The sequence below is a fragment of the Corylus avellana genome, chromosome ca2 (assembly GCF_901000735.1).
Source record: "Corylus avellana chromosome ca2, CavTom2PMs-1.0".
In the NCBI taxonomy this organism is placed as follows: Eukaryota; Viridiplantae; Streptophyta; class Magnoliopsida; order Fagales; family Betulaceae; genus Corylus; species Corylus avellana.
Window position 1 is genome coordinate 47127311 of NC_081542.1, and position 9621 is coordinate 47136931.

Here is a 9621-nt window from a genome sequence, read left to right on the forward strand (position 1 = left end):
AAAAATAAAAAAATAAAATTGATGACCAATAGCGTCCACTAAGAGTGGACGCTGAAGACATATTATTAGGGTCGACTTTTAATAGTTAAGTATATTAGGGTCGACCCCAAAGAGTACGTAGAAAAATTAAAATAAAAAATAAAAAAATAAAATTGATGACCAATAGCGTCCACTAAGAGTGGACGCTGAAGACATATTATTAGGGTCGACTTTCAAAGTCGACCCTAATACTTAAGTATTAGGATCGACAAAAGAGTAGGTAGAAAAAAAAAATTTTAAAAAAAAATTGATGCCCAATAGCATCCACTAAAATTGTGTATATATCACTACATTCTTTAAAATTTTCAAATAAAGTGACACAATATGCACCGTTAAATATAACAAAATAAAATTTTAACCGTAAAAGTAAAGCTCTCCCTTTCACTTATTCCATATGTACAGTTGTTTCAATATATATATATGTTTTTTTTTTTTAAAAAAAAAGGAAAATTTCTTCTATTTCAATTCCATCCTCCTAAAGAAAGATTTTAATTTGTATACATTTGCCATTTGGTTAGGAGTTCCATTTGGAGGATAAAGTTTTCATTCGGACTAATTTGAAGACTTAATTCCCATTTCATAATTCATATTAAATTTTACAGATCTAATATTGTATATATATTATATGATGAATATATTGATACCTTATGGAAAGATTTTACACTGTTAAATATAACAAAATAAAATCTAAACCGTAAAATAATTCCTCTCAGTTTTAAGTGAAAATATATTGATACCTTGCAATTCAACAACCGGCCGTGTGCAAATACGGGGTCATTCCCGTAAGAAAACACAAAAGCAAGTAAAAAGAAACAAAATTAAAGACAAATAAAAAGATTAACTTAAAACATACTAAACAAAATAAAAAGGGTAAACTATAGGGTGCCTCCCATGAGCGCTAAGTTTAACGTCTTCAGCCAGACGGTGGTCCTTGCTTACTGTTGTCTAGAAGATGATGCTCTTGTAGATGGTGGTGGCAACCGGGTGAGAATGGACTGCATCAATTCTTCTAAGGCGCCTAGGCGTTTGTCCATCAATTCTTTATTTTCCCGAGCCTCCTTTCTTTGGCCAGCCAACTCTCTCCGAAGGCCCGCTATTTCTTCAATAAGTGAGCGGTTTTGTGCCTCCTCCTCAGATGCCTCTGGCTCAACTACAGGTTCATCTTCGGCCATCGGCTCGGCCTCACTCTCTTCCGCACCAGCTACTGGTCCCCGAGGCATGTGGGACAAGCTCTTGTTCCATTGGCGAATGCCAAATATGGGAGTAGTAGTGACTGGCTCATCAGCTGCGGTACCCTTGATGCCTTTCTTCCGGAGGATGTACGAGATTAAGTATGGGAAAGGCAACCCCCATGAATGTGTGGACTCCGCACCTCCAACGTGCACCCCATTCCAAAATTTCTGAATTTGGTTCCAAATTATGTCGGGAATGGAGTACCAAGCATCTTTATGGAAGGTGTAGAGTGTTTGAAGAAATTGATCTCGCCTCTGAGATTTGTGCCCCAAGGGAAAAGCATTACGGTGTAATATGGAGTCCACAAACCAAAGCCGTTGAGGTAGCTTCGATCGGCTGCCGGCATTATGATGGGAATCAGCGTATTGCCCATCGCACATGTCCTCAATGATTTCCGCCACGTAGAATCTAGCCGGCTGCTCAGCAAGTTGTGCGGCTTCTGGAGGGTGCTCATGATTGCATTGAAGGGCAGCAGCAATTTCGGCCCGTGTTACGTCAATAGCTTTGCCTTTCACTTTGGAAGAGAGGGCCGCCACGTTGTTGCAGTCATGCGACAGGTTGGCATAGAACTCGATCACCAATTTTCTGTAGGCTGTGGTGGTGACCGGCTTGAAAAGCTTGTTGAGCCCCCGTCGCTTGAACTCGGCGACCGCCCATTGAGTCGCCTCAAGATTTTGAAAGTCTTCGCGAATGGCGAAGGTGGTCTCAAATAGCAGCTCCCGCTCCTCAAAAGTGGGCGGGGGAGGAATGGCTCGGGTATTGGACCCTCGGGAGGACGAAGCTCGAGCTCTTGGCATGATGAGCTTGATTGGGGACTTTTGACAAACACTTGGTGTGCACTAGAGATAACCAAAATTGCAAAACAAAGCAACTCTGCTTAAAACCCCCTGCAAAAACATCAAAATCCAACCACAACAAAGCAATGTCGGTGGATGAACACCCACAATTGCAGAAATATAAGAAAAAAAAAAGTTGGGGAAGTGATCAGGGTTGGTGTGTTGATGGGAATGGGGAACGGGGTGTAAAGTAGAGGTGGTGAAAAATACCTGGTATGGTTGCCGGAGAAGAGAACAGTGTGGTGGCTGTGTGGTAGAGGTGGTGAAAAACGGTGGAGGAGCGTCGCGGGTGGGTGCTGCTTGGAGATGAAAAATATGTGGGGTGTGGGGGGAAAGTGACCTAAAGTAGGTCACGTGGTGTGCTGTCCGAGTGCGATCGATCGATTGCGCAAATGGTGCGATCGATCGCATACGGGCAGCATGTGCGTGTTGTTTCTGTTACTGCGATCGATCACACTTTGGGTGCGATCGATTGCAGTAACAGAATGTTAAAAGAGATTACATATATATATATATATATATATATAATTTTATTTTAATTTTATGACAAATTTTAATTGCATAATGTACAACAACTTTGATAGTGATACAATGAAATGATAGGATCAAGTGACAATCAAAATTGAAACAATTGAAATTAAAGGTTCGTTCAAAAATCCGTTTGATCATAGTACATTTGTTCAATCGATCATGATAGGATCAAATGATCGATCAAACTTGAAACAATTAAAATTGAAGGTTTGATCGAATATCCAATCAATCATAATGAATTAGTTCGATTGATCGTGATAAGATCAAATAATTGAAACAATTGAAATTGAAGGTTTGATCAAATATCCGATTGGTCCTACCTAGTGCATTCGTTCGATCGATCGTGATAAGATCAAATGATCGAACAAAATTCAAACAAATTAAATGTTCGATCGAACATTGAATTGAAGTCTAAGCATTTTATATTATATTAGTGCATTATTTAAATTGATCGGGATACAATCAATAAAACTTGACATGATTGAAGGTTCAATCAATCATCTGATAAAATCAATTCCGATCGATACTATTACATATTAGTCTGATCGATCGTAATGGGATCAAATGTTCGATCAAACATCTGATCGATCATAATGAATTAGTTCGATTGATCGTGATATGATTAAATGATCGATCATAATGAATTAGTTCGATTGATCGTGATATGATTAAATGATCGATCATAATGAATTAGTTCGATTGATCGTGATATGATTAAATGATCGATCAAACATCCGATCGATCCTAATAGATTAGTTTGATAGATTGCGATAGGATCAATCGTTCGATCAAACATCTGATCGATCATAATGAATTAGTTCGATTGATCATGATAAATCAAATGTCCGATCAATCCTACTGAATTAGTTCGATTGATCGTGATAGGATTAAATGTTCGATCAAACATCCTAGCGATCCTAATGAATTAGTTCCATTGGCTGTGGTATGATCAATTGATAGATCAAACTAGATACAATTGAAGGTTCAATCCAACATTCAATTGAACTGTTAGCTTTTTATATTATCTTAGTGCCTTAGTTATGTTGATCTTATATTATCTTTGGATTTTGTATTATTTTATAACTAATTATAAGAGGAATATCAACTTAATGATCTTTATCATTAAAATTTTATAAATGGAAATTTTTAGTTAATATTATAACCATAAAAACATATTATAAGAGAAAAATTACAAATAACTAAATAAATAAAAATTAAAAAATTGGTAGTATAATTTTTTTTTGGGAAAAATATAAAAAAGATACTAAAGTAGCCTCTCGAACAACCAAATTGTATAAAAATGCCACTTATTTTTAATATTCATATAATACCCCTATTATTTTAACAAATAAATAATAAAATAATTGAAAAAAAAAAACGAAAATTTATTCAAAAAATAAATTACAAATTGCTTCATGTTTTTTTATATTTTTCTCATTTATTTTGGAGCCTTTTTTTTTGCTGTTGTTGTTATTTTTTATTTTTTATTTTTTTTGAAAGAAAAATACCCCAAATAGCCACTAATTGAGCTGCACAAAATAAATTGCCGCCATCTACTAAAAACTGGCGGGTGCTCAAAATTTCGGACGAAATTTGTTTCCCAAATCCCACGACCAAGAAAAGAAGAAGCTGCAGCTGCTAATATCGCTCTCTCTCTCACTCAGTACTCTGGTGCAAGGTTCTCTCTCCGGCAGCTCTCTTTCTAGCGCATCTTTCTCTGCCAGCTCTCACTCCGGCGCACTTAACGCTCTCCTGTAGCTTTCTCTCCGGTATGAGTTTCTCCTAACCCTTGAAAACCTTAAATGAGTTTCTCTTCTCTTCTTCTCTTTCTATTTTGCATCTACTGTTCATGGGTTGCATTTTTGCATCTAAAATGGTTGATTTTTGTGGTTTCTATACTGTTTCTTGTGATTTTGAGTATTGGGATATTTTCAAACGTAGTAGGAGACTAATATTTGATCATTTCAAGCTTGTGTTATGTGTAAATTTATTCAATTTTGCTCTTCATTTTGTTGTCAATACTGTCTCTGGAGAAAATCCAATTGATTTCTTGATGGCATATTTACTAACCTGTAGAGTATAGCCCTTTAATCTGATTTCAGGTGAATTCCTTTTCTTTTAATTTTTCCATTGAGGAGTTGGGTAAATTTCCTTATTTATTCAATATAGTGATCTCAACTCGGATTGTGTCTGTACAAGTCTCTAGTCATTGATATGGTAAATATCTCTGCTGTACTTTCTTCCCTGTAATGTCTATAGTTTGCTTAGTTTCAGAATTTTGTCACTACACCAAGAAAAGAAGAAGAAGAAAAATAGGATCGAAATAGTTTCCTTTTAAACCTTGGTTAGGCAGCTCAAATCTTACCGGATGAAACAAAGTTTATAAATAAGCTCTAAATGTAACTTGAGTAGTGTTTTTACAATAACAACGCAAATATGACTTATTTTTTAGTAACACGCTAAGGCATTGCATGACGTGGGCCTTGAGGAGAATGTTAGCAATTGAAGCGGGGAGAGATATCATTAGAGACAGAGTGTATTAAGGGGAGGTTTATACTACTAGCTGGGGATAAGTTTTAGCTTTCTCTATTATCAAGGCTCTTAAGAAAATAGTACCTTTAAATCAAAGGCATTGTATCTCAAACAGATTTCTTGGGATTGCAATATTAAACTAGCTTGACACCAATCCTGCCTCTCTTTCAAACCACTAATTAAAGATAATTAAATACTATTATATGCCCCATCAACGCATCAAATTTGGCAAGTCTATACAAGCAGGTTGCAATAACCATGTCATGATCACAACTGTTGTAAAATAAAAAGCATATGATCAAGTGAAGTATCTTACTTCTTATAGCAATGAAATTAGCTTTTGGTGCAATCTAGGCAGGGATAATAACTTATGACACGACCTGCAAACCCGACACAAACTCAACATGGATTTAGCGAGTTAGAATTAAAGAGTCTGCCTCGTTTAATTAAATGTGTAAAATTAGGGTTGATCCATATAGTCTTATACGCATACCTTGACACAACCCAAACTCGAAACACAAGAAGTTGCCACCCCTAACTATTCATGGCAGGAGTAATTAATAGTACTGCAAACTGGGGAGAATATATGAAAAATAAAATTTATGACATTACCTATAAATTAACATTCTAGAGCCATGTTGTATTATTTGATTAGGTTGATGTAACATATGGTTAATTAATTGGATGACATATTGATAGAGAGACATTTAAAAGTAGATAAAAAAATTAAAGATTTAATTGTCAAAATTGAAATCGCACGAAAACCCTAATAACTTAATTTGATTTTTTGCTTTAAAATATTTACATACCAAGAACATCTTGAACAGTTTTGTTGTTGCCCCAAATGTAAGAGAACATATAGTTATAGCTCTACAAAATGAATGAGCTGGTTATAGTAATAGAAAAACAAAAGGGGAAGCTAGTAAGATTTGCTATAGTCATGTTGAGGCCTTAGTCTTTGTGGCTATGGTTTTATTCTCTACCAAATCATCAAAACTGAAAAAGAGAATAAAAATAGGTTATTGGTTGGGATAGCTTTTAAGCTTGTGTGTATCTTAAGATTTTGTAGATTTCATAACTCTACTCTTTTGAACTTTGAAGTTTAAGTTGGTTCTATTCTGAATTCTTTTTTAGTGCCTTTGCTACTTCTAGTTGGCTTTCAACTTTGATCTGTTTTGGCTACTTCTAGTTGGCTTTGGTCAATGATCTGTGAAAAAACTTATTCCAGGCTATAGTTAAGTATGTTTTAAGGGTCCTAGAAAAATGGTTGTGGTTCTCTCAGGCCGTAGTGCGATCGATCGCACTCACTACAAGCATAAACCTTTCTGGTAGTGCGATCGATCGCACTACGTGCTGAATCCCCTGATTGTGCGATCGATCGCACTACGGGCTGAATCCCCTAACTGTGCGATCGATCGCACCACCAGAAAGTAAAAACCTTTCTGGTGGTGCGATCAATCGCACTACGTGCTGAATCCCCTGATTGTGCGATCGATCGCACTCACTACAAGTAAAAACCTTTCTGGTGGTGCGATCGATCGCACACGTGATCGTCTGAAAACTTGTATTCCCACTGCATCTCTCCCTTCTTCTCTTGTGGTTGCATTAAAACCTCTCTTCTTCTCTTGTAACCTATTAAACCTTGCTTCTTCTCTTATTATTACTTGTTTATTAGTATGAAGTCTTATTCTTATATTAGGACTAGTACATGATTGTATTGTCTTTTCCATTTAAGTGCAATAAGAAAGCATCAGAGTAAACTTGAAGCAAGACAACATTCTATAATAAATATCAAAGCTAACAACAATGGTAAAAAATGTAAAACTGTCATTGAGCTAAACAAGTAAATAAATTACAAATAAAAATTTGTTCTAAACTACTAACCCACTTCTAGAATATTTTGTTAGGTAACATGGCATTGAGCTAGCATCAATATTTGAGAATAGACCTCTCATTTAATTCTATTAATTCTTAAGAATCTGATCTTCTAATTCCTTTGTGTGCGTACATGTACGTAATGAATAACCTCTACTAGGAACATCAATATGGATAGGAGTTGGATACGGGAAAGTACTCGATGTTCAGAGCGATTTCAAAAAGGTGTGGAACAATTCATGGGAATGGCAGTTAAATCAGTTGATTCACGTGATATGACAAAGTGTCCATGCAGTGATTGTGCAAATCGATATTATTCTCATATTAGCGAGGTGAAGGGTCACTTGTATATGAATGGATTTACTCCGACATACACTAGATGGATATTTCACGGGGAAGAAGATCATTTTACGGAAAATACTTCTACAAACATGCACACACATACAAGTGAAATGATGGAGGAGGTTGATGCAGTTGAAGAATTGTTAGACAATGTATGTATGGGGACATTTGTTGATGCTAACATCGGAGAATCCTCTACTTCACAGGGCCCCACAACTGATGATCACGAACAAACAAGCTCCTTTTACCGATTTTGGGAAGATGGTTTACGAGAACTTTATCCAGGCTGCAAGAAATTTACACAAATTGCTTTTATACTGAAGATGCTTCATATAAAGGTGTTCTGCAACATGAGTAACAAAGCGTTTGATATGATGATTGACTTGATAAAGGCGGCCCTCCCAGATGGAGAGACATTGCTACTCTCGTATAGAGAAGTAATATAGTTTAGGCGACACGTGAGATTCGGTTACGATAAGATACATGCATGCAAGAATGGCTGTGTGCTTTTTTGGAAAGAACATGCAGACAAAGTGGTATGCCCAAAGTGCAACAATTCAAGATGGATTGATGGCAAAGGCAAAAAAAGTAATATTCCTCAAAAGGTCTTACGGTATTTCCAATAAAATCAAGGTTACAACGGTTGTTTATGACAAAAGAAATGGCCAAGGAAATGCGGTGGCACAAAGAAGGTCGAGAAGATGATGGCAATACTCTCAGACACCCTGCCGATTCTATTGTATGGAAAGAGTTTGATAAAAGACATGAGTGATTTGTAAGTGATTCCCGCAATGTGCGGCTTGGTTTAGCAAGTGATGGTTTCAACCCATATGGTAATATGAGTACAACATATAACATATGGGCAGTAATGTTAACGGTGTACAATCTCCCTCCGTGGATGTGTATGAAGAGTCCAAATTTGATGTTGTCCCTTATTATCCCTGGGCCTTCAGATCCCGGAAAGAATATTGATGTATATTTGCGGCCATTGGTTGATGACTTGAAAGATTTATGGAATGAAGGCATACCCGTGTACGATGCATCAAAGAAAAAGACATTTCAATTGCATGCGACATTACTATGGACTATAAATGATTTTTCCGCATATGAAAAATTATCTGGGTGGTCTACAAATAGAAATCTTGCATGTCCAGTAAATAATAAGGATACATCGTTCAGGTATTTGAAGTATGTGCATAAGTGTGCTTCATGTGTCATCGTCGGTGGCTTTCTCAAGAGCATCCATGGCGCAAAAGAGGAGATTTGTTCGATGGTACAGAGGAGCATAGATTGGAACCTGAAGAATTGTCTGCAAGTCAATTGTTGAAACAGCTAAGGGATGCTGAGGGTTTACAATTTCGAAAAACAAGCGGGAGAAAGAGAAAGTACATAGATGTTGTGTTCAATTGGAAGAAGAGATGTATCTTCTTTGAGTTGCCTTACTGGTCAAGCTTGAAAGTACGTCACAGTTTAGATGTAATGCATATTGAGAAGAACATATGTGAAAGTATCTTAGGTACGTTGATGAATATTGATGGGAAGACCAAGGACACAGTCAATGCACGAAGAGATTTACAGTTGATGGGTATGCGTAAAGAATTGCATGTACAGCCAAATGGTGAAACTTATAGGATGCCACTTGCGAAGTACACCTTGACAAGAGATGAGAAGAAGAGTTTATGTGAATGGTTGAAAAGTGTTAAATTTCCTGATGGGTATGCATCTAACGTTGGTCGATGTGTGAACAAGCTTCCTGGTAAAATTTCGGGTATGAAAAGCCACGATTGTCATGTCTTCTTATAGCGCTTGCTTCCTGTTGCAATTCAAAATTTCTCTACGTCGAAAATACGAACAACATTGACCGAGTTGAGTACCTTTTTTACGCAGTTATATGCACGGACGTTGAAAGTTGATATCCTGAAACAAATGAAAGTCGACATTGTAATAATTTTATGCAAAATGGAAAAAATATTTCCGCCAGCTTTTTTTGATGTTATGATCCATCTAGCACTTCATTTACCTTGGGAGGCCGAGCTTGCTGGTCCTGTACAAAACCGTTAGATGTTTCCGTTCGAAAGAGAACTTGGAAGATATAAGAAGTCGACGCGTAACAAAGCGCGTCCAGATGGGTCTATTGCCGAGTGTTGCCTAGCTGAGGAGAGCTTGATCTTCTGTTCCAGGTATCTTCGGGGGATTGAGACAAGATGGAACCGTGAACTGAGAAATGTTGACG

The 9621-nt window shown here is 36.9% G+C and overlaps 1 pseudogene; it reads right to left on the reverse strand.

Annotated features, from left to right (window-relative positions):
* LOC132170054 (cysteine-rich receptor-like protein kinase 25) overlaps window positions 1-1259 on the reverse strand; it is an 8924-nt pseudogene extending 7665 nt beyond the window's left edge.
* Between the last annotated feature and the right edge of the window lie 8362 nt (window positions 1260-9621).